Source organism: Nycticebus coucang, chromosome 16 (genome assembly GCF_027406575.1).
Source record: "Nycticebus coucang isolate mNycCou1 chromosome 16, mNycCou1.pri, whole genome shotgun sequence".
NCBI lineage: Eukaryota > Metazoa > Chordata > Mammalia > Primates > Lorisidae > Nycticebus > Nycticebus coucang.
Window position 1 is genome coordinate 10,391,867 of NC_069795.1, and position 27,385 is coordinate 10,419,251.

Below are 27,385 nucleotides of genomic sequence, written 5' to 3' on the forward strand. Positions count from 1 at the left end.
TTATAATACATAAGTATACACTGATTGGCCCTAAATTTTTCTTTTTTTTTTTTAGATGGAGTCTCAAGCTGTTGCCCTGGGTAGAGTACTGTGATGTCACAGCTCAGAGCAACCTCAAATGCTTGGGCTTAAGCAATTCTCTTACCTCAGGTAGTAGTTGGGACGACAGGCACCCACCACAATGCCTGGCTATTTTTTTGTTGTTGTTGTAGTTGTCATTGTTGTTTCAGTTGGCCTACACCAGGTTTAACCCGCCAGCCTTGGTATATGTGGCTGATGCCCTACCCGCTGAGCTACAGGCGCTGCCCCACCCCAATTTTTTCTGTTAGAGTATCATAGTATTTCTGGTTTAAAAATATAAATGTAAGTTTATTCTCATTTACTTAAATAACACTACTTATTAATCAGATAATTATTATACTTGAAATAAAAACGAACATTTTTCAAAAAACAAATAATAATAACCTCAGTCTGTGGGGAGACAAGTTCAAAGGGATGACATGACCCACCAGAGAACCCCAGGAAAAGCAGTGGCATGTTTAAGAATCAATCTTCCTAGATGATAAATTGAGTTACTAACTCAGTTTGTCATATTTCAATCCACTTCTATTTCCTCACACACTCCAGTAGACACAGCCAAATTCCAAGCATAGATTCTGAATTATCTCAATGAATGACCATGAGCCCTTCCCTTAGCATAGATGGCCAATCCTCAAGGAAGATGAGAACAAGTTTCTCAGCAGCTCAGTTGAACAGAGAAATCATTTCTGTCTTAATTCAAATCACTCTGTGATATTGCTGTGTTTAAAGTCAAGTGTATCCAATCTAAATACTAACATAAAAAATATCCAGAGGAGAGCAGTTGACTTGAAGATCCTGATGATGCATTTTGTTTTGAGTCTCATTCATCAGCCAGGCCAGAGTGCAGTAACAACCTCAAACTCCTGGATTACTCCTGCCTCAGCCTCCTGAGTAGCTGAGACTACAGACATAAGCCACCATACCCGGTCCCTCAAGTTCATTTCTGACAAGTGCTTGAAAAAGGGGTTATTGTTATCAGTTTGATCTAATGTGCTATTCATAGGACTGAGAAATTGACCTAAAAGAGAGAGGCAAAGGAAGAGTAGAGGTGTTTATAAGTACTTTCAGATGTGTTTAGTCTTTAAATGCTTGTAAATGCTATGAGTTGCTATTTTGGACTTTCTGGTGACCAGTCTCCATTGGAAGCTACTGATAGGTACCTGCTATCAGTCAACTCATTAGCACACAAGAAAACATTGCTTTGAAGATTCTAAGGCTCTTGGGAGTTGTGTGCCAGGAAACAAGAGCTGCGCCTTGACCCCAATCCGTGCCCACCAGGACCTCAGTAAGAGCTGCGCCACCTGGACCTCAGTAAGAGCTGCACCGCAACCTCCGACCTGCAATCCCGCACCTGCTGGGCCTCCACATGCCCTGACCAGGAACTGCAGGAGCCGAGCAACCCCTGCGTCCTTCCTCCTGTACCCTCCCTGTCTCCACACCAGCCCACTCGTCTAGCCAGGGACTGTGGTAGCCACATGCCCTCTGGAGCCCTCCCTGCCTCTGTGCAGAGCCCTTCTCCTGGACAGAGACTACTGGAGCCTTGGGCTCACTGTGCCGAAGTCACTGGGCAGCAGGCACTCCCAGAACCATGTGCACCACCCCCTGTCCTGTTGCTGGATCCGGGTGTGTCACACTCCAGAGCTGCTTCCACAACCAGAACTCCCTGGCTGGAGCAGACCAAGAGGAACTACACTGGTCACTCCCTACAAAGATTTAGCATCAATAGAGTGATCCTGCTGGGGTCTAATCTTGGAGAAAAACCTCCCAAACTCTGAGGATAGCCAGAGGCAATGGTGAAAAACAATTATGAGGTGAAATCAACAGAAAAACTCTGGCAATATGAATAATCTCAGATTAGATCAACTCCCCCAACAATCAATGGGGCAGACACAGCACAAAATCCCATGCACAAACAAATAGCTGAGATGTCAGAAATCGAATTCAGAATCTGGATAGCAAGTAAGATTGAATTAGAATTCCAAGCAGTAACCCAAAAGATATCTCAAGAATTCAATGAATTCAAAGACCAAATGACCGAAGATTTTGAAACATTGAGACAAGAAGTTGCAGCCCTTAAAGATCTGAAAAACACAGTAGAATCCCTCAGTAACAGAATGGAGCAAGCAGAAGAAAGGATTTCTGACATTGAAGACAAAGCTTTCGAATGCTCCCAAACTTGCAAAGAGGAAGAGAAATGGAGGACAAAAATACATCACTTTCTCAGAGAGCTCTGGGATAATTCAAAGAAAACCAATATTCGTCTTATAGGGATTCCCAAAGGCAAAAAAGTGGCTTCAAAAGGCACAGATTCTCTTCTCCATGAGATTATAAAAGAGAACTTTTGAAACATGCCAAGAGATTCTGAAATTCAGATAGCAGACAGTTTCAGAACTCCAGCATGACTCAACCCAAATAAGACATCCCCCAGACACATCATGATCAATTTCACTAAAGTTAATATGAAGGAGAAAATTCTTAAAGCATCCAAACGAAAGAAAACCATTACCTACAAGGGCAAGAATATTAAAATAATTGCAGATCTCTCTGCTGAAACCTTTCAAGCTAGAAGAGGATGGTCATCGACTTTTAATCTCCTAAAACAAAATAACTTTCAACCTAGGACCTGTACCCAGCTAAACTGAGTTTCGTGTATGATGGAGAAATTAAATACTTTAATGACATTCACATGTTGAACAAATTTGCCATAACTAAACCAGCTCTCCAGGATATTCTCAGACCTATACTCCATAAAGACCAGCATAATCCTGAAACACAAAAGTAAACCCACCCAGAAAATTTTGATCAAATTCCAACTTCCACAGTCACAAAAGGATTAAAAATGTCCACCGGTCTCTCGAAAGGCTTATCAATATTCTCAATTAATGTGAATGGTTTAAATTGTCCTCTAAAGAGACACAGGTTGGGTGACTGGACACAAAAACGTAAGCCAGATATCCGCTGCATACAAGAATCTCATCTTACAATAAAAGACAAATATAGACTCAAGGTGAAGGGATGGTCATCGATAATCCAGGCAAATGGAAAGCAGAAAAAAGCAGGTGTTGCAATCCTATTTGCAGATGCAATAGGCTTTAAACCAACTGAAATAAGGAAGGATAAGGATGGACACTTCATACTTGTTAAAGGTAATACTCAATATGATGAGACTTCAATTATTAATATTTATGCACCCAACCAGAACACACCTCAATTTATAAGAGAAACTCTAACAGACATGAGCAACTTGATTTCCTCCAGTTCCATACTACTTGGAGATTTTAACACCCCTTTAGCAGTACTGGATAGATCCTCCAAAAAGAAATTAAAAAAGAAATTTTACATTTAAACTTAACCATTCACCATTTGGACTGAACAGACATCTACAGAACATTTCATCCAAATGAAACTAAATACACATTCTTCTCATCAGCCCACGGAACATACTCCAAGATCGACCACATCTGAGGCCACAAATCTAACCTCAGCAAATTTAAAAAAAATAGAAAGTATTTCTTGCATCTTCTCAGACAATCATGGAATAAAAGTTGAACTCAATAACAACAGGAATGTGCATATCCATATAAAAACATGGTAGCTAAACAACCTTATGCTGAAGGATAGATGGGTTATAGACAAGATTAAGAAGGAAATCACCAAATTTTTGGAACAAAACAATAATCAAGACACGAATTATCAGAACCTCTGGGATACTGCAAAGGCAGTCCTAAGAGAAAAATTTATAGCACTACAAGTCTTTTTCAAGAAAATGGAAAGGGAGGAAGTTAATAACTTAATGGGACATCTCAAGCAACTGGAGAAGGAAGAACATTCCAACCCCAAACCCAGCAGAAGAAAAGAAATAACCAAAATCAGAGCAGAATTAAATGAAATTGAAAATGAAAGAATTATATAACAGATCAATAAATCCAAAAGTTGATTTTTTGAAAAGATCAATAAATTAGATAAACCTTTGGCCAACCTAACCAGGAAAAAAAGAGTAAAATCTCTAATTTCATCAATCAGAAATGGTAACGATGAAAAAACAACAGACCCCTTAGTATTCATAATCTTAACAAATACTATAAGAAACTCTAACTCTAAGAAATGTGAAAATCTGAAAGAAATCGACCAATACCTGGAAGTACACCACCTACCAAGTCTTAGCCAGAACGAAGTGGAAATGTTGAACAGGCCTATATCAAGTTCTGAAATAACATCAACTATACAAAATCTCCCTAAAAAGAAAAGCCCAGAACCAGATGACTTTACAACAGAATCTACCAAACCTTTAAAGAACAACTAGTACCTATATTACTAAACCTCTTCCAAAATATAGAAAAAGAAGGAATATTACCCAACACATTCTACAAAGCAAACATCACCTTGATCCCCAAACCAGGAAAAGACCCAACAAGAAAAGAAAATTATAGACCAATATTACTAATGAATATTGATGCAAAAATACTCAATAAGATCCTAACAAACAAAATACAACAACACATCAAAAAAATTATGCACCACGACCAAGTGGGATTTATCCCAGGGTCACGAGGCTGGTTCAATATATGTAAATCTATAAATGCAATTCAGCACATAAACAAACTAAAAAATAAAGACCATATGATTCTCTCAATTGACACAGAAAAAGCTTTTGATAATATCCAGCATCCCTTCATGATCAGAACACTTAAGAAAATTGATATAAAAGGGACATTTCTTAAACTAATACAGGCCACCTACAGCAAACCCACAGCCAATATCGTATTGAAGGGAGTTAAATTGAAATCATTTCCACTTAGATCAGGAACCAGGAAAGGTCGCCCATTGTCTCCATTGCTCTTTAACATTGTAATGGAAGTTTTAGCCATTGCAATTAGGGAAGAAAAGGTGATCGAGGGTATCCACATTGGGTCAGAAGAGATCAAACTTTCACTATTTGCAGATAATATGATTATATATCTGGAAAACACTAGGGATTCTACTACAAAACTTTTAGAAGTGATCAAGGAATACAGCAACGTCTCAGGCTAAAAAATCAACACCCATAAATCTGTAGCCTTTATATATACCAACAATAACCAAGCCAAAAAAACAGTCAAGGACTTTATTCCTTTCACAGTAGTGCCAAAGAAGATGAAATATTTGGGAGTATACCTAACAAAGGACGTGAAAGATCTCTACAAAGAGAACTATGTTCCTTTTGGAAGGATATTTGGAGAGTACTTAGGGACCTAAAAATAGACCTGTCATTCGATCCTATAATTCCTTTACTAGGGGGTTTATACCCAGAAGACCAAAAATCACAATATAACGAAGACATCTGTACCAGAATATTTATTGCAGCCCAATTCATAATTGCTAAGTCATGGAAGAAGCCCAAGTGCCCATTGACCCATGAATGGACTAGCAAATTGTGGTACATGTATACCATGGAATATTATGCAGCCTTAAAGAAAGATGGAGACTTTACCTCTTTCATGTTTACATGCATGGAGCTGGAACATATTCTTCTTAGCAAAGTATCTCAGGAATGGAAGAAAATGTACTCAGCCCTACTGTGAAGCTAAATTATAGCTTTCACATGAAGGCTATAACCAAACTATAGCACAAGATTATGGGGAAAGGGCCCAGGAACAGGAAGGGAGGGGGGAGGTTAGGGTGGAGGGAGGGTAATGGGTGGGGCCACACCTACGGTGTATCTTAGAATGGGTATACGCAAAACTTACTAAAGGCAGAATACAAATGTCTACATACAATAACTAAGAAAATGCCATGAAGGCTACGTTGAACAGTTTGATGAGAATATTTCAGACTGTATGTGAAACCAGCACGTTGTACCCCTTGATTGCACTAATGTACACAGCTATGATTTAACAAAAAAAAATATCCACACTCTGGTCAAGACTGGGGAGGAAGGAAGTGTCATAAATCATGTTCTATGTGGCAGATAGAGTGCTCAGTGTGTGCACATGACTTATTTCAATTCAAGTTAAGTGTATTTTAGGTCATTAAGTATTTTGAATAATCTTCCTCAATGTTTGTACCCCAACCACAGCAAAATGAAACTCTAACTCTTAGAGGGTGGGAAAGTCAGAATTTTTCTTCCCTAGACTTGGCACCAACTATTGGGCGACCCCATCAAGCCTTCAGATTCCTTCATCCCTGAGTCTTTTAATCCAAAAAAAAAAAAAATGTGAATAATTAGCCCTGTGTTCTTTTGTCTCCTACTAAACAAAGAGATAAGATTGTTTTAGTTTTTATTTTTGTTTTGAGATAGAGTCTTACTTTGTTCTCCCTGGTAGAATACCAAGGCTTCACAGCTCACAGCAACTCAAACTCTTGGACTCAAGAGATTCTCCTGTCTCAGCCTCCCAAGTAGCTTGACTACAGACTCCCAAGCCACAAAGCCTTAATGATTTTTAGAGATGGGATCTTGCTCTGGCTCATGCCAGTCTTGAACTCATGAGTTCAGGCAATCCACTGGCCTGGGCCTCCCAGAGTGGTATGATTACAGGAGTGAGCCATCGCACCAGGCCTAAAATAAGACTATTAGAGGCTGTGAGTTTATTGGATAATCCTAACATAAACACAGCCAGTAAAAGTATTGGGATTACTATGTACTATTTCAAGGAAAGCTTTGTTTAGCATGGTGAAAAGTTTGGAATGAGACTTGGAAGTCAAAAAATATGAAGAAAATAGAAAACCTCTACTCAGTGTTATTATAACAACTGCAGTGTGTTTTAGATGAAGACATTGGGGGAGGTTTTCCTTGAATGTCATGTTAAATTGTCATGATGGGGACTCATGAATGAAATGGGTAAGGTGCTACTTTACCCACCTGCACTTTCTGGCAACAGGGGTGAGTGGATGAGTGAGCATGTGGGGCTAGAAATAGGAATTACCTTCATCAGTACATGCATCTCTCTATAGCTTGGTCATTGCTCACTTTTTCTAAATTGCCCTCTTCTTACTCATTTAATATCCAAGTTACAGAAATTCTTAATTCTCAGATTCTAAATAGGCCTCATCCTTGCACATAGATCCTTGTGCTCATAATTGCAGTTTCCATAGTATATTGAACTATCTCTGCAAAAGTTGTCAATCTATTATGCCTTCTTTGCTAGTTCAGTCCCTGATGTCTTGCCCAAATATACGGAATAAATTATCTCCCTATGTGACAGACCCTGTGGCCCATTTAGCATCCTCTCCTCCTCCTCTTGTCCCTTGATATTTTAATTCTGATTTGTGTCAGGTATCAACCAGAGAGTTCTTGCTATCCATAGAAGGTGGCTATGCCCCAGGCCTAGGGATGAGCAGTGACTCAGAACTGGCCATGAGCTGCAAAAGGAAGCCCACCAAGAAATTTTGAGAACCACTTTTGTTCCCATAATAGTGGGTTGAATTGTGTCCCCCTTCAAAGGATATATTTCAGTCCTAATCCATAATTCCTATGAATGCGACCTTATTTAAAAATACGGACTTTGCAGATGTAATCATTAAGATAAGTTTATACTAGATCACAACGAACCCAAATTCCAATGACTGGCATCTTTATAAGAGAAAGGAGATGTAGATGTAGACTAAACAGAGAGAAGATATGGAGGAAACACACAGGGAAGAAGGCCACGTGAAGACATAGGCAGAAATTGGAGTGCTGCAGCTACAAGCCGTGAAATGCCCAGGATTGCCAGCAACCACCAGAACCCAGGACAGAGGTAAGGAAGCATCTTCTGCTAGGTCTCCAGAATACACTTCTGTTGTTTTGCTTTGGTACAGTAGCCCTGGCAAACTAATGCACAGATCAAAGATGAGAGCAACAAAGGCAAAATTTTTTCTTTGCCCTGATAACACCTGTGATTCCTACTTTTGTCTGGGGCTATTAAACACCTGCAGCTGTGTCAGTCATCTTGTGGCTGTGAAGGATAAAGCCAATAACGTGTGCTAAGCAGGTCAGAGCAAAAAGACAGAAAGGCCTGTTAGATATTACAGGACATCTGAACCAAACCAGCAACTGCTGCCTGCCATATTTTTGGGGTATGTGACCAATATAACATGGATAGCTACTTTCTTGTAGTGTTTACTGTTACTTGCAGCTAAAAGCATTCCTAAGTGAAATACTATGTCTAGAGATTTACATTATATCCTACTTTCTTATTGCCTTACTCAACTACAGATCTGATCACAAACTTCCCAATTGCCTTCCCAATATTGTCCAAACTCAAACCAGGTCTTTCAGGACCCATCATTATGAGGTCCAGTCACATTGACTAATTCTATGTCTAGTTCCTACACATTCCTATACACAAACCTTATTCTTGAGTGAAATGGAATGAATCACTTCTTAAATACACCTCTATTTGTCTTGATTCATATGCCTGAAATGCCCTGTCTGCTTGCAATTTCAAATACAAAAGAGGTAGAGAAAGGCACAAAATGCATGTCAGCACCACTATAATAGGGAACAACTGGAAATAATCTAAGTGTCTACACATCAAGGATTGGTTCACTATGCTATGACACATTCATACGATAGAACTGTCTAGAGCTTTTAAACTTTTATAAAAACATAACATTTTATGGCACTATATGCAACACTCACTGTTTAGATGTTAGGTGGAAAAATAAAAAACAGATTTTTAGAAGTCTGAAAAGATGCCTAATAGCCAGTTCTCTGTGATTATTTCTAGATAATAGGATTTGGGGCAATTTCATTCTTCTATTTTATACTGTACTAATTTTTCTCATGTCTTACCAGTATACATTATCATACAATAAGAACTATATATTTTTAAATGTTTAAGATTGTTTAAGGCCCAGTTTGACCTTTTCAGGAAACCTCTTTATTTCACCATAGGATCAAATCCTCCTCATTTGTTTTTTTCCAAAATGATGTTTATTCTGCCATCTTGAGATATTGGTGACACTCTGACTTGAATTAGACTTATTAGTACACTTGAATTAGACTTATTAGTACATTATTTCTCTCACTGTATTTTAAGCTCATTTGGTGCTTAGAAAGATGTCCTGGTCTTCTTTGTCTCACCTCCAGAGAGTAAACAAAACACTCTCTCGGTGATGAGGTGGTAGTAGTAGTTGGCACTTGATATAGCAGAAGAAAATCATTATTTGTCATTTGGTCCAATCTACTCATTATTCAGAGACTGGGGTCCTGAGAAATTAATTTGCCCCAGAAAAGAACTTTGAGCATCCTACTTTACTTTCATCTCCCATCCCCAGGTTTTGGAAGCACTTGGTCTGAAATGTTTTCCAACGTCCTTTCCTCCTTATCTGTCCTACAGTAGAGACCATCTTCCTCTCACCCAAACTACAACAGTCACTTCATTAACAATTTCCCTGCCTCTTTAGCCCAGACTCCATCTCATCACCAATCAATCACTTTTCAAAGAACCCTTTATATTTATACAGCTGATTTCAGTCTCTTTTTCCTGCAGTTTTTCTGGAAGATTTATATGAAACTCACACTTTTTGTTTTTTATAGTTTTTTTTTAATTCCAAGTTAATTATAATTTTAAATAAAATACAGACTTACAATGGTGTTTTGACTTTATGGTGGTACAAAAGTGACACATATTCAGTAGAAACTATACTTCAAGTGCCATAGAATAATTCTGCTTTCAGTTATCAGTACAGTATTCAAAAATTTACATGATACATACAATACTTCATTGTACAGTAGGTTTTGTGTTAGAGGTGTTTTCCAACTACAAGCTAATGTAAGCGTTCTGAGCACATTTAAGTTAGGCTAGACTAAGCCAGGGTATTTGGCAGATTAGGTGTATTAAAGGCATTTTTGACTTGCAATATTTTCAAATTATGATGGATTTGTTGGAACAGAACTCCCTCATACGTCAAAAAGCATCTATATTTTAATTTTAAAATAAATATTTAAATTTAATATTAATCCATATTCCCCCTCACCTCTCGAATAATAAAATTTTAAAAATGCTTTGATTCTCATCACCCTAGTTTCTGTCTCTTTATGGTTTTCCTCTATATGTTTTAGCACCACAATGTTTCCTACCCCATTATTATTACTGCTGGGTTGTCCAGTCAAATCATATTTCACTACCAGTTTTTCTTTTCTTGAACTCCTGTGCATGTCTGAAATCTCAGATACTTTTGTATTGATGTCCTTTTCCCCTGAAGTACATCTTTTAGAAATTTCTCCCATAAGAATTCCTCAGAGGTAATATTTCTCACATCTTGCCACATAAAAATAAGTTCAACCTTAGCTGTACAGAAGCTTTTCAGTTCAATGAAGTCCCATTTGTTTATTTTTGTTGTTGTTGCAATTGCCATGGCAGTCTTCTTCATGAAGTCTTTCCCCAGGCCAATATCATACAGTGTTTTTCCTATGCTTTCTTGGAGGATTTTTATTGTTTCATAACCAAAGCAAAGAGACAACCTACACAATGGGAAAGGATATTTGCATATTTTCAATCAGACAAAAGCTTGATAACTAGGATCTATAGAGAACTCAAATTAATCCACATGAAAAAAGCCAACAATCCCATATAGCAATGGGCAAGAGACATGAATAGAACTTTCTCTAAAGATGACAGACGAATGGCTAACAAACACATGAAAAAATGTTCATCATCTCTATCTATTAGAGAAATGCAAATCAAAACAACCCTGAGATATCATCTAACCCCAGTGAGAATGGCCCACATCACAAAATCTCAAAACTGCAGATGCTGGCGTGGATGTGGAGAGAAGGGAACACTTTTACACTGCTGGTGGGACTGCAAACTAGTACAACCTTTCTGGAAGGAAGTATGGAGAAACCTCAAAGCACTCAAGCTAGACCTCCCATTTGATCCTGCAATCCCATTACTGGGCATCTACCCAGAAGGAAAAAAATCCTTTTATCATAAGGACACTTGTACTAGACTGTTTATTGCAGCTCAATTTACAATCGCCAAAATGTGGAAAGAGCCTAAATGCCCACCAACCCAGGAATGGATTAACAAGCTGTGGTATATGTATACCATGGAATACTATTCAGCCATTAAAAAAAATGGAGACTTTACATCCTTCGTATTAACCTGGATGGAAGTGGAAGACATTATTCTTAGTAAAGCATCACAAGAATGGAGAAGCATGAATCCTATGTACTCAATTTTGATATGAGGACAATTAATGACAATTAAGGTTATGGGGGGGGAGCAGAAAGAGGGACGGAGGGAGGTGGGTGGGGCCTTGGTGTGTGTCACACTTTATGGGGGCAAGACATGATTGCAAGAGGGACTTTACCTAACAATTGCAATCAGTGTAACCTGGCTTATTGTACCCTCAATGAATCCCCAACAATAAAAAAAAAAAAAATAAGTTCAACCTCATGCTTGAAAAATACTTTAGCTGGGCAAAGTTATTTTCCCTTAGAATTTTATTTCACGGTCTTTGGACATCCACTGTTGTTGAGACTTCTGCTGTCAAGCGGATTATTATTTCTTCTTCAATCTTCCTTTTCTCTATATGGCTCCTTTAAGTTGTTTTCAATGTCTCTGGCATACTGCAATGTCATTAGGATATGCCAGGGTGCAAATTTCCTTTTTATTTATTTTACTTGTGATAATATATTGTGCTCTGCATTTGAGGCACCTGTCTTTCATAGTACCTGAAAAATTGTTACCCTTTTTATCCTCAAACATTTGTTCTCTCTCTAGTCTTCCATACTGAAATATTAACTAGCTCTTTTTATTCTTATTTACCCTTTCATTTTTCCCATCTTGTCTCTGTGGACAGAATTTGACATCTCTTCAGATATTTGTTCACATTTGATATTTCTACATTCAGCTGCTCCATGAAACTATGGCCTGTGTCTCTCTTGTTATTCTCTGATATTTCTGGAGCCTACAAGTTACTAAAAAACATCTCTTGACTGAATGAATTAATTTTACACTTGGTAGGATACAGAGCTTTGCCCAGTGGCATGATACAGTAGCAGGATGGATTAAGCTCTGGCCTGTCTGACTGCAAAGTCTGTGAATGAATAAATGAGCAAATGAACAAATGGAAGTAAGAAAATTTAGTCCAGAGACTAGAAGTGCAAGTCATGGTGCTTCATCTTTTCTTCTGATCTTAGAAATGATGATCAAAACATTTATTTCTCTCCATTCCCAGTATTTATATTTAATCTCCCAAATAATTCCTTTGTTTAACTTTATTCAAATTAATATGAGGACAAGGGTATATGTGAAACTTGGTAAACGGTCTGTGAAGCTAGTGAATGATGCCCCATGATCATATCAATGTACACAGCTATGATTTAATAAAAAAAAAACAAAAAAACAAATTAATATGAGGGCATAATATTTTGGAATTATTTTATTTTATTTATAAAATATAATTATTTTATTCACTTCCAGAATAAAATTCCATTTCTAGAAGAGCCCCTCACGCAGGCGGTGTGTCATACACGCTCACAATGTGCACACTAGGTGAGATCCCGCCTCATGCCCTCCCTCCCCCAAATAATTCTTGATATGTCTCCAGGACATCTATGGAAGTCCCTAGGAGATTACGAAACATACATCAGCAGTGACTACAGGCAGTGGCATTTTGTATCCTCCATTCACTTTAACACTCGTTCACCGAACACTGACAGGGTTGGGTACATTGGTACCCTGGGGAATTACAAATAAATTATGATGGGACCTTTCTTTGCAAAGCTCAAGCAACATGCTAGAAGTTTCAATATAGTCCAAGTTAAGAACCAGATATACCAAGATTGGAAGAGCGCACAGAACTTTCAGAACCTTTCTTGGTCACTGAAGACCCTTTTGTACGTTGGCGATTTAAAGCAGGTGAGCAGGAGATGAAGTAGAAACCACAATCCACTGTCGCCTTAATTTCTCCCTGGCAGCATGGCATTAAATATTTCATCTCTGAAAGACTTGCGTAGGTTTTTTCAGAACCCTTGGCTAGTGGTGCTTCCCTGGCTTCCTGGGCAGAGTTAGGCAGGGGTCTCTGAGGCGCAGGCTCCTAAATCACCCCTTATCCTTATCCCTTCCTGCTGTGCTGACAGCAGCCGGAAACTGCTTGGAGAGCCTCTGCCCACTCTGACAAGTGCTGACTGACTTTAGAAACAGTTTCTTCTGTGGCAGATAATTCACAGTTAAAGGAAGAAGCATGTTAACAACCCCCACTCAAGGAAGGCCGCGAGTGTGAACAATGCAGATGATAACAGCGCTTTTCTCAGAAGACCACTTAGAAGAACACTGTCGTCCACACTGACTTGGGGCCACCAGGCTCTTAACTTGTACATACCATGTGCCGCCACTTATCTGCCAGCAGTTAGACTCCCTGAAGTTGAGAACCAAGTCCATTTGGCACTGACCACCAAATGGAGATCAGGGAGTTAGAAAGTTTTTCCCTCTGACATTTAGTCTCAGCAGAACTGCGTATGTGTAATAAGCAAAGCATCTTTCTCAAATGATCATAGTTACAGTGGTGCTTAGATTTTGACCTCTCTCGTGTCTAAAACGGCATCAGGGCCTGTTCATCTCCTGTCCCTTCATCTCCTGTTTGTAGGAGCAGTTGGAGGTATCAGATGAGCTGCCACGTGTCCTTTGGATGTTGGAGGCATGTATAATTGAATAGCCTCTCTCCCCACAGTGGGGATTCTTTTTCTGAGAATCATCTATAATTTCTATCAAACAGTGTCCACAGACAGGAAGCATAGGTGCCCACTGAGTTGATGCCGTGGGGAAAGCAAGTATGAATTGCAGTATGCACTTGAAGGACTGGTGAGATAATTGACCTCTGCATACGCACGCACACAGACTCTTCAGGTTTGTGTTTACACATGTAGGTCACACACTCATAAGCTGTGGAAAGACACAGACACAGGGGCCCTGGTGCTGTGCTGCTGCCTCCGAATATGGACTGACTGAATTCATACTCCTGATCTTCTCCTTAGTGATGGGTGACCTTCAATCCCTCTGCTCCTCAGTTTCCTCATCAGTAAAAGAAGAATGATGAAGGTATACACCCCACAGTGGGCTCAAGGGAATAAAACAAGACAATATAAGGAAGGGACTTAGAGGAGTGGCTGGAAGCCAGGGTGTGTGCCATTAAATAGAGGCCTGCCTCTCAATTAAGAGGGAGATGTGGCCTCTGTGTCACAGCTGTGACTTCACCTAAGTCAGAAGCACCCCGAGCACTAGAGAGAAGATTGGGTGAGGGACCAATAGTCTCTGCCGTGTTGGCACCACAGGTCTGATTTTTATTTCTGTTTGTGCGAAAATGTGTATTTCTCTTTAGACAGTGGAGCCACAGATAGTTTGACTAAATCCTACTATCTTTTGCCCAGCATATAGCAGGGTGCTTGGTGCATAGCAGGTACTTAATAAAAATTCATTAAGTGAATGACTGTGGCTGCTACTAGTAGTACTATTACTATTATCCTCAGGACAGGATTTAATTTTCCATATCATAGATAATTAGACTGAAATATTGCATTAGACTTGGAAATAATGCATCTATTATGAAGATGAGCTCCAAAAATGCTCAAATAGAAATAATAATGTTCTAATTCATAATTAACTTTTTCTGCAATAAATAGAATAAGAAGTTATAAATAAAAAATTTTAAGAGTTAAAATTAAAAAATAAAGAATAAAAATAGTCAAGCCTTTGCTCTGAAAAAAGTGTAAAATCAAATACACTTGGAAAGTTTATGTAGAAAACAGAAAAAGTAACAGAACTTACCACTGGTACCAAGTCAGCCACAGTCAGGGATTATCTGCAAGAAGCAAAGAATTAGTGCTTATGTCCAGGTAAATGCCATTTTTTGCCCTCACTGCATTTTAAGAAATCAGGTTCTTAGCTGGCCTCAGACATCAAGTTCTAAGAAATGCTTTGTTTAAAAGCAGCAGAATCAGTTGTACACCTGAAGTGGCATATGGGATTGCACTGGTGGAATTGTGCTGCAGAGAGTCTGGTCGAACATTAAAGGAAAGAAAGAGAGAGGGACTATGGAAGACCCCACCCATCCAGAAGGAGGAAGCACTGATGTTTTCCAGGCACGGGTCAGATGGCACAGATGCTTACCAGAGAAGCAGAGGGACAGTGGAGGGAGCCCACGGCGACATCGGCTAGAAGTTGACTTTCATCCAAAGAAGAAGCAAAGCAGAATGGTTTCTCTGGATCTATTCTAACCAACAAGGAAGTGACAGGGCCTGGAGAAAAAGAGCAAGTTACTCTCGAGCCTACCACAGCCAAGGATGGGTGAGCTCGATCTTGTCTGTGAGTGACCAGCTTTTCAGAAGGCAGAGCTCTGGAAGTTTAGAGCAAACATCAGTGGAATTCTAAGACTTGCCAGTGAAACAGCAGGCCACCTCAAGAGGAATAGAGAGGCCTTGTTAATAGCATGATCCCATCTGGGAAGAAAATGGGGATTTGTCTAAAGAGGTAGCCAAACATAAAATTCTCTGATTAAGTTAGATGTAAGAAAACACATTTAGAAAAATGAAGGAAGATGGATATAGAAGGGAGTAAGAAACCATGTCAGGAAGGATTGTGCCTCCAAGAGTTTTCAAAATATGCTAAGGATTAAAATAAGAGTCAAGAAAAAGAACAAGACTGACCTTCTGTAAGGGCAGCTGACAGATAACATGGACAGACAACAGGGAGAAAGGATAACAGCTCGGCTCAGCTAACTTCAGCAAGCCCTGGCTGCCTGTCTTCTCGTTAAGCCGCTACCAGACATGGGGCTGTGACCCTGCCCAGGAGGAACTCACAGGCCTGATGACAAGTGCATACAGATATTGAAATGATGTGTCAGGATGGTAAGTTTCCACAGCAGTAACTATAAATGATAACCTTCAATGTGCTAAGTGTTTCATTTAGGAAACTTTTCATCAAGTACTAGAATGAAGAGGAGGGTTTTGCAGGAATTCTGATAGGAGCCTTAAATTAAGAAACATACTATAGGGAAGAGGAGAGGAAGAGGAACCTCTGGGGGAGAGCGAGGGAGAACGGTCAGAGTAGGAGGGAGATAACCTGGAGCAAATGATCTTAGGAGACCAGGGGGAGATAGTTCCCACCAACAAAGTGCCTGGGGAAGTGGAATAACATGAAATGGAAGTGATGCTGATAGGAAGGTTCTAGTAATCTTTGGTGGTGTGATGGGACAGAAACGAGGTCCCTAGAAGGTCTATGAGATGAAGTAGAGACCATGAGTTCCCAAATTTGGCCTGTGAAGAGAGAATAAGAAGGTGGATGGTAGAGGAAGCTACAAGATCAAGGGTGAATTCTGTGCTTTGCTCTTAGCTTCACTCTTTGTTTACACATAGACTTAATATAGTTATATGCTTAGAGGAAAGAGGTGATAGAATAAAAGCTGCTAGAAGTTACAAAGAGTGAGGAGGAGGTATTTAATAATGCAAGACCTTGAAGGAAGCAGCTAGGGGTAGGAACTGGAGGCCATTTGGGAACATGGGTGGGAAGTAGAGGTTAGCTTCCCCAGATACTTCAGAACTCTGAGTGTAATCAGTACTTGGGACAAAACAAAGAAAATATTATTTTGTGTTGATTTTGATGTCTTGGAAAATTAAGAGTGGATATTATCCTTTCAAAGGGAAAGGAGAGTGAGTTTCAAGGGCGATTCAAAGACTGTAGAAAAACTAGTTAGGAAAATAGGAGAGGGGCATATCACGGGATTTGTAGAAGAGTGGGGTAGAGTTGAGTTTCTGGCTCAAGCTGGAGGCAAGGGCTGTGTAGGGCACCAACCATCACAGTATAAGAGTTTCCCCAGCAGTCCCAAAGTGAAAAGGTAGACAATTATATTGGTCCAGGGGATGGTGTTTACTGGAGAATGTGGTGGGAGGATGACATTGCAAGGTTAAAGTATAAACAAGACATTTCTATTTTAGTGATAGGAATGAAGTAGTGAGGAATGAGGACCAGTTAGAGCCTCCAAGAGATAAAGTAGCAGGTGTGGTAAGCATGTAGAATGATGCCAAAGGGTGACACAGTATTGCGGGCAGAGAGGGGGACACCTGGCTTCAGGTTCTCATGGAAGGAAGAATTCCGCATTATATCCAGGCTGCAGGTGGATAGGGAGTCTGGAGTGAGGAAAGGTGGTAACAATCAGAACTGAGGATGTTAAGAAAAGAGTGTTGAATGGGAATAATTTTGTAAACATTATTGCATGAGTGTTTGTACAGAGGGAATACACACACGTTCCTCTATTCTAAGGGAAGGACCTAGTTGAGAGGAAGATGTGAGGATACAGCAGAGAGGGACAATGGTTGAAGAGACAAGGTCCTGAGGAAGCGGGAGGGACAGAAGTCTGCAGTGCAGCTGGGAGGTGGGGGGGAGCCAGAACAAGGAGCAAGAATCAAGGAGGATCCCGGTGCTGACACCTCCATCTGGGCATTTGAGGCAGGAAGCTGCAGGGACTCTGGCTGTCCTCAGGGGCCAGGTGATTTGCTGTGAGACAGGAAGGCATGGGGGAAAGAGTTGGAGGTTTGGTAAGTCATGGCAATTTCCTAGTGAGTGGCTGAAGGATCTTAGTGACATTCTCCAGCCAGTCAGCCACCCACCCAAGCTTGAGAGTGGAGCAGGTCAGCTGTGTTTGTGTCCCAGGTGGCATTTTTCCAGCTTTGAATGGCAAGAAGACAAAGGACACGTGGATTGCAGTGAACACTAATGTGTCTTGAAAACCAAAGAGCCTGGATTGGATGAGAAGGAAGCAGCCTAGGAGACCCTGAAAGATTGAAAGGAAATGGCGGGACCAGAGGTCTGGGGGGACCTCAGGAAATTAAGAATGAGTGAAAGAGTACTGAAAATAAAACTCTGAGGGAGTGCACAGCAAGATGGGGACAGCAAGATGGGGGAGCTGTGTCTTAACGGAATTTGTGAGGATGACTTGGGCGTCGGACTTAACTGGAAACATTCTATGAGTCAACACTGAGAGGAAATGGCCATGATAGGAGGTGACCTCATTACATACGAACGGAGGCTGCAAATGCTTCTTTCTCGGTGTGACAAAGCTGGAGGGTGGGGGCCACTCAGTGCCAGATCAGCTCTGAGAGTCCACATACAATCCCACCATTAAATTACATACCAGTACATAAACCATTATGGCTCAAGGAGATGGGTTTGAATCTTTGTTCCCTTCATGCTGGACATGTATGTGGTGCTCTTTCAGAATATCATTTGGGAGAGGGGAGAACCTAATCTAAGACATCTTTGGTTTTATGCTTTGCAACCCATGGGGCTCAAAAGCCCCCGAAAACATTTTCCTTGGGTAGGTTCTGCAAGGATGAAAGGCTTCATTCCTGGAATTAAGCTGTTTGACACAGCACTGCAAAAGGAGGCTGTAGAAATAAGATAGTATTGGTGATACTGAATTACTCACTGTATAATAAGACCACAAGAAAAATAATAAAAGTATAATAAGCATAATTCAAACACATTGGCTACAATTTGTTTTTCTACTTTATATCTTCTTATTGGGTCAATTTTTACATTCCTGTATCTAAGAGGATTTATTTGCAAACAGAGCAAAATACCCCAGTGGTAACCTGATTTTTCTTTAAATCTCCATGTACTATCATTTAATTTACAACTAAGCCAAAAATGGAAGTTATCGATAAAAAAAAAAAAAAAAAAAAACAATGTGAATCCCTGGGCCGAAGTGGGCTCAGTGAGTAGCTATGTATGGTGAGATGGAGAGTCATAAAGGTAAAATGCATATAAGCCCCTCTGTCCCTTTCTGCTTCCGTGGCTCTATGATTAACATCAGCACCAACATGAACCATGGTCTCCAAAACCAAGAGTCACCCTGAGGACTACAAGGTTAAAACACATCAGAAGGTTTACTCTGCATCAGCTGCTTTCATGTTAGGGATTAGTGCAAATGAGATGGATAATGAAGAGATGGATGGATGGTTGGAGAGATAAAAGATGATTGAAGAGAGAGACAGAGAGGAAAATAATCAGATGGATGGAGGATATGGATAGATAAAATAATATAGTCTATAAAACTCTCCACAGGCCCAGTCATTACCCCCTAAAAGCAGAGCCATCTGAAAATTATGCGAGTTTTCATTTGCCACCTACTTACCTCCAGAAATGGCCAACATGGGTGTCCTTTATCTGCAGGCCTGGAAACTCTGGTAATAGGCAGGCCCAAAAGGGGCATTAAGTCTTTATAACCCTAGAGTTAATACTTCTAGGTTGGAGTCAGGTATCATTAGGTGTATAAGGGAAGAGAATACTTTAGAGTCCTACTTTTGATTTAACTGATGATCAATCTTCTTGTCTCCTCAACCTATGGAATATTACTGTTTCAATAGCAATAGATTTCCTTAAGTCTAGATCTGGCTTTCAGGCCAATAAGAAAAAACATTACAATCCAGAACATAAGCAATGAAGAAATTACCACCATAACCTCTTCCAAAGAATAAAGTTCCAGAGAAGAGACTTTATAAATGCTTCAATGAATAAACAAATGAACAGATACAATTTCATTTCTTGCATCCTAAGTATGTTAGGTCGAAAATACCATTCAAATAAAATTAAACCACATCTTCTTCAAAAAAATAAATAAATAAGATCTTCTGGAAGAGTCTCAGTAATTGGACAGATTCTTCCATCCTGTCTGGATATCCTTGTTAGCACTTTGGGATAATAACTAATGCCACATACTGATTTAGACAAAAATATTCCAAGAGATAATTCAAAAAATTTTTATTTTAAGTACCTGATGGATATAAATATAGATAAAATGCAACTTGTAGGATTATTATAAAATGTCAAAGGTAAAGGTTAAAACATCACACATTACTGTTGGACAACCTCTTTAAGTGATAAATGCCATTGTTCTTATACCAGACAAATGGATCACAGATCAATTTATTTGTTGGGGATATTTGTGTTAACATAATATGTACAGTTACAAGCCCAATGATGCCAATATTAACACCCGAAAAAATATCTCCCTGGTACTGTAGATGTCACTCCTGCCTTGGTTCTCTGTACAAAACATTTACCAATACACTGCCTAAAATTATTACACTCCTATCAATGCTGACCCAAGTAGCTAAAATGATCTTTGAGACTCAATGTCGAATGTCACAGTATATTTTATGAATGTTATAAAAACTCATCTCTACAAAGTTCTTAAATAGGACAATAAATATACTATTTTACTCAGTTTATCAATTGTTCTAGTGAGAACATACACGGTGACAGTTAAACATGACCTTGAAATTGTTCTTCAAAGACTCTTGGGTGACGGGGAGCAAAGTGAGTGACCTGAATTCATTGGCCTTTTCAGAAAGTCAGGATAAAGAATCCCCGGAGCCCTTGGCTTGCCTTGCTCCTCTCCTTTGTCCTTCAAGGCCGAAGAGAGATGGAATAGCACAGAGGTATGAGTCAGACTCTGGAGCTGCCTGCCTAGGTTTGAATCCCAGCTCCACCTCGGACAGCCGTATAATCAAGGGCAAGTCCCTGGGCATCTCTACACCTGAATTTCCTCCTTAGTTAAATAGGGCCAATAATAGCACTGCCCGCATAGTAGTAAAGTAATAGTTAACTAGGAAGGACAATATAAACCATGTCTATCAATTAAGCACTCAAGAAATACTTACTGTTATTATAGAACTCTATAAAATATTGTGAACTCTAGCTCTTTTACCTTAAAAATCATTCAGAAACTTTCTGGGAGATCTATTGTTAGAATCAATATGATTCTCAGAAATTCTCCACAATATCTGTGGGGTACCTACAGTTCTGTGCTTGGCTTGGTACAGGGACTCAAAGATAAAGACTAGGGTCAACCAGTCTTGTTGAAGGCTCAAGAGAAAGTTACTAAAATTCAAGGTGACACTATCTGTTTCTTTCTCTCTGTCTTTGATCACTTTAAATAGTGACCTGAATAAAATGCAGTGGGGGCAAAGATATGAGCATGACTAAATCTGCCTGGAGAGTCACATCAGGGAGCATTTAACAGAAGGGATCACGTTTGGTGTGGAGATTCACAAGAAATATGAGTTGGAAAAGAGAGAATGAAAATAGCATGGGAGGGAATGTTATAAGTGGGGAAACCATTGGGGTGAGACATTTGAGCAACATGTTTTCAGAAAACGGTGAACATTAGATGTAATTGATGCTTAGGATGAGAGGGGAGGGTGAATAAGCCTGGAAGAACCCCTCACCCTGTGGCTGTAGACGACCTTGAGTGATGAGAAATGTGGCTGTTATGTTACATGGTGTGGGCAAGGGGTTGATCAATTGAATCTTCTCCCCTTCTATATCAGAATTTGACCTTTGACTAGCTGTGTTGTCCTGGTACTTGATAAGATTAAAATGTCAACTGTGTTCCTAGGTGACATTCATTATCATAAAAATGACCCTGATGGGTAACTCACATCTGGATTGGGGGTTTGAAGCCAGGGTAAATCCCATAGGGACCCAATGTGGGTTCATTTCCCTGTTGTGTAGATCACCGGTCCCTAGCTTTTTTGGCACCAAGGACCCACCATTTCATGGAAGACGTTTTTTCCATGGATGAGGGGTGGATGAGAGGATGGAACAGGAGGCAGAACTCAGGCCATGATGCTGTGTGGCCTGGTTCCTAACAGGTCATGGAAAGGTACTGGTCTGGGGTCTGTGACCACAGGCATAGATGACTTGTTATAACAACTCCCACTGAGAAGAAAGCTGAATACTGCTAAGATGGAAACTGTGCCTCTTCTCCCAAGTCGTCTGACCAGAGGAATATCCATTGTATCCTGTGCTAACTTATGAGTCTGAAGGTTTAGCTGAACATAAAGAGAAATTTTTGGTAGGCACTGCAGCAGGTAATAGAGAGCCAGAGAGAACAGTTAGCAGGCCTATAGAAAGGTAAGTCTGATAATATTATTCAGAATTATATTTGTCATAGCTAAGGAGAAGAATTTTCTAGAATGTAGAATTTTTAAATTAAAGCATTTCATATGACAGCACAACGCTATAGAAACAAAAAACATTTCCTTAAAATAAAATTTGGAGGGATGCCATCATGACATGTATAGGTTACGAAGTGGGGAAGGTTCATATGACTAACGGAAATAATAGAACAGATAGCAAATGGTTGGAAAATTATTTCCCTGGTCCAAAAGATGCATTTAAATGGGCAACAATGACCTACTTCACATCACACTTCTATAGAAACTAGATAATAATCAGCCCAGAATGAAGTTCAGGTTTTAAACGTTACTTTTTTCTCACTGTCATATCTGTGTGTGAAATGTACCTCAAACTGAAAAAGACTGAATTCACTAAACAAACATGTGCCAGCTCTTAAAAACGAAAAGGTACATGACGTGGTCCCAAACAAAACAACCACCCTCTGAGAGGGATACAGATACACAGTTACATTCAATGTGCTAACTGCCTATAAGAGGCAGGCACACATTTTTATAGAAGCTCAGAGAAAGGAACCATCAATTCTGCCTAGTGGAACCATAGGTAACTTCTCAGAGACAATAATATGCAGACTGAATTTTTAAGACTAATGTCTTAGTCTGGGCCATTATAACAAAGGACTATAACTGGGTGGCTTATAAACAACAGAAATGTATTTCTCACAGTTCTGGAGGCTGGGAAGTCCCAGATCAAGCCACCAGTAGATTTTGTGTCTGCACCAGGTCTATTTTCTGGTTCATAAATGGTGCCTTCTTGCTGGGTCCTCACATGGCAAAAGGGCCAGGGGTCTCCCTGGGATCTCTTTTATAAAAGTACTAATTTTAACAGCACCACCTTCATGACTGAATCACCTTCCAAAGGTCCCAACTCCTAATTTTATAACCTTGGAGGCTAGGATTTCAACGTCTGAATTTTGAGAGAACACAAACATTCAGACTTTGGAAAGTAAATAGCAATTTCTTGGTAGAGAAGAGAAAAATTATATGTGCACATATGTGCGTGTATGTGTTCATGTGTGTATATGCATAAGATAAGGCAAGAATAGCAGAGAAGTTTCACAAGGTATCAGCACTTCATATCAAACTTAGCTCTGTGCACGCCAGCTCTTCAGATGTTTCTGTCAACAGCAGCACACTTGCTCTGTGATGATAGAAGGGCCATTCTAAACTCCTTTTGTTGCATGAACCACTGGCCAACAAGGCTGAGTCTAAAAATGGTCCTTTCTCAATTGGACATAGTCTGATATTCTTACATAGTCATCACTACACATACTCTACTCATGAATGGTAGGCTCCTATTGTAAGATTTAAGTCACATATAAATGGGGCCACTGCCTGAGGATAAAAACCATGAGTGGCAGATGGCCTGTGCCCTCAGGGAATGAACCCACAGTCTAGAAGAAGAAAGTTTATAGTTGAATAACATCAGGAGATGCACTATACTAAGGTAAGAGGATTTCCTGGCAGGAAAAGATGAGCGGAAGAGTAATACAGTACCATAGAGGTTAATGAAAAGAATGTAGACATGACCCATAACAATAGACATGAAAGGGTATTTTAAGATGTCATATCTGGCAGCAATGTTTTATCAGTAAGAATTGTAAGATTGTTGGAAGAGGTGAACTTCCAAGGAGATGACCAGGCTGCCCAGAGATGAGTAAAAAGAAATCGCTCCACTGTGACCATAGGTCACAAAAAAGAAAGGAAGCTGTGAAGTTATCAAAGCCTAGGAACTGGAACCTCAGGGGAGAATCAGTCCCTGCTCAAATTGCCACTGAAGTAGAGGCAGAGGGAGAAATACCCTCTCTTTTATCAAAATCTAAAACTGTTGTGCTTCAAAAGACACCATGAAGAAAATAGAAGGACACGCCACTGATTGAGAGAACCCATTTATACATCACGTATTTGATAAAAGACTTGTATTCCCAATATGTCAGGAATTCTTACAACCCGATGTAAAAGGGGCAAGAGATCTGAAGATGCACAGGAACACGAAAAAGACAATCAGCATTGTTGGGGTGATGTAAAGCGAAAGCATGATAAAATGCCACATCACGTCCCCTAAGATGGCTATCATAAAAAGGACGTAAAAGTATAAGTATTGGCAAGAATGTGGACAAACTGGAATCCTCAAATTTTCTGGTGTGAATGGAGAATAGAATACCCAATTCCCAGTCTTACATTTTCTTTTTTTCTTTTTGCAGTTTTTGGCCAGGGCTGGGTTTGAACCTGCCACCTCTGGCATATGGGGCCGGTGCCCTACTCCTTTAAGCCACAGGTGCCACCCAACAGTCTGACATTTTCTTAAAATGGCAAACATAAATTCACCATATGGCCCTGCTATTCCACTCCTAGCTAAGTACCCAAAGAACTAGAAATATGCTGATACAAAGACTCGTTGGTGAGTGTTCATAGCACCCACCATTATCTATAGCAGCCAAAACCTGGAAACAATATAAATGCCCATCAGCAGGTAAATGATAAATGATGGTGAATCTATACAATAGTTTACTGCTCAAAAATAAAAAGAAGCAATTATGGGGACAGGCCACAACATGAAGGAGTCCCACATGCATTATCTCATTTATATGACATTAAGGAAAAGGCAAAAAGCTGTGGGAACAGAAATCAGATTAGTGGTGCCCGACGGCTGAGGGTAGTAGGAGAGGATTAACCCCCAAGAAGCAAGAGGGATCAAAAGGGGACTATCGGCAGATGAAGATGGTCTCTGTCTAGTTTGCAAATGCTGACTTCACAGCTGTTTGCCAAAACTCATTCAACTATACACCTAACAGTGGTGAATTTTACTATATTTGAATTACACTTCAGTAAACCTGACTTTGAAACATAGGAAGCATTAGACTGGTGGCAGGCAGACCAGCCAGGAAGCACTGCTAAGGAAGAAGGGCAGTGGAGAGAGGGAAAGGGTCTGATGAGCAGAGAGGAGTCTGCTTAAGAAAAAGGAACATGACAGAGACAAGCTTCCTGGAAGCCCGAGAGTTTACAGTTAGAAATGGAGAAGGCAGAAGGATGAAATACACCACCAACTGTGACAAGGGAACTTGAAGGAGCTCCTTCATAGAGAAAAATACCAGCATAAAGAGGAAGGTTTGGTAATTAGGCCATGAGTAAGCGAGCAAGGCACACTCACGCACACACATTCATCAACCCATCATGTGTCCACCCATCCATGCACAATGAATGGTGCATTCAATGTTTATTTTGTACTGACTGTGGCAATTAGTCAAGGACAAATAAGAATACTGACAGGTGAACCTGCCATCTAGGAGCAGAGGCCTGTGTGCAAACCCAACTCCAGACTGGTTTCATGGTTCCATTTTGACCCCATAGCTGTTCCTCCTCAATTTTGTGTTGGAAATGTTAAAAAGAAGTCCTTTCATCCTCAGGAGGTTAGGCCTATCCTGAAGTTAGAATGAATAGTGATTGGCCTGAAGCAGCCATGGAAATACTAATGTCCATCACCAGCAATCAACTAGACATGACAATGTGCCTTAGTTCTCTACAATGAGACATTAAGGGATGCGTGTTAGGAAGCCTTCACTTTTTGAATCAAATACAGCTTCTGGAAGAAAATGTCCTTTGGGTCAATTCCTTCCTTCCTTCCTCCCTGCTTGGGTAGCTGGGTTGAGGATGTATCATCTGGAGATACGTTAGCAATCTTATGACTATGAGTTGACAAGTATGAAGACAAATGAACCAGACAAAGATCAGAGAAGGAAGACTAGAAACAGCCTGGGTCCTTGACAGCACAAACATCTGCACCAAAGAAGAAACCTTCTACCCCTAAACTTTAATGGAAGGTAATAAAATCATCTTCCATAAAGTGTTGGAGCCACCATTGCTCTCTGCTCCTTGCCATCAATAACTGACAGGCAGATGGACTCTGGCAAAGAGGACTCTACTGACAGAGTCATCTGGGGTCCCACTTACGAGGTCAGAACCTAGCAATGGCTTACATGGTTGTGCATGCAGCCCTAAACCCTGAAGCCTATCAAGGAGGTGAACAAAAGATAAGACTAGAAAGAATCTGTGGGAGGGAAAGATCTTATTGGGTTCCAGAGACCCAATCCAATACTTGAGATGGGAACGTGTGGGAAAATGGTGGGTGTTGGACTATTAGACAGAGTAAGAGATCAATCTTATCTCCAGGGCAAATGAGTGACAATGAGAAACAGGAATAGGTTGGAGAAAGGACCAATTTGGTAGAGAGAGAGAAGAGAGACCTAACTGGGCAAATACTTTTTGCGTCCACGGAGAATGAACTCTGCTTATTCCCAAAATAAACCCAAAGCACTCCAGCCATTTCATCCAGGGGTCACTAAGTCACTGTATGCAAGGGAGTATGTGATTTACAATTATGCTTCTCTCTCTCTTAAGGGATAGGCAGGCAGCTCTGAGGTAGAGAAAGGAGGGATTAGGAGTTCAGATCTGTACAAAGCAGTGAGTCAAGGCCCTTTGAGAAAAGCCACCAGGACCAGGCGACTGTGAGTCTCAGAGTCCTTTGCTGGCCCTCTTGGGTTTTGATGCAGACTTGAGGTTTCCTTCCCATCAGCCTTCCCTTCATGTGCTCCTCAGGCAGCCAGTGTTTTCACAAAGCAATTTCCCAGAAAAACTACACAAAGTGAGAGGTAGAAAGATGTTAGGAGATTTAAGTTTTAGTTTTATAAAACAATGGAAACTTTTAAGAAATAGATGTGTCATTTTGAGACATTTTGAGATGTGTCTTTTCTTTTTTAGCATATCCTTCTACATATTTCCCATTTTATTTATTTATTTTTTGAATTAGTGAAAACTATGAAGGTGATTATCCTTTTTCTATTTCTTGCCTTATAGTTTGCTGTAGAAATAGGAAGCCAATTTTGCCTCAACCCAGATGTCCAGCCTTTTCAACTCAGCCCGGTCCTATTACACAATTTTCCTTTTTACCACTGTCTGAGCTCTGCCCTGGTGGACTAGAAACTAATAACCCTAAGCTTCTTCAGCCAGATCAAGGTAGACAGGAGGCAAATGGGAACTTACTGGGGAAAAAAAAAGCACCAATCAATGTCACAACATTTGCATCCTGGGCCTTGGTTTGTACTTTACTAGATGTGTGATCTTGGACAAGTAGGTTAACACCCCCTCCTGGTTTTGTCATCTTTAAAAGGAACTAGAGTCATTCTTTCCAATCCTACTCTATAGAGTTATTATAGAGATGAATCAACAGTGAATTACCTCAATTTTTTTTTTATCTAAATGGGAGCAGAATTAAAGTGAGACTATGTGCTTTGAACACTGATGTCATACAATTATAAAAGATGAATCTTATCATTATTACTTGATTATGTAATGAAATGCAAA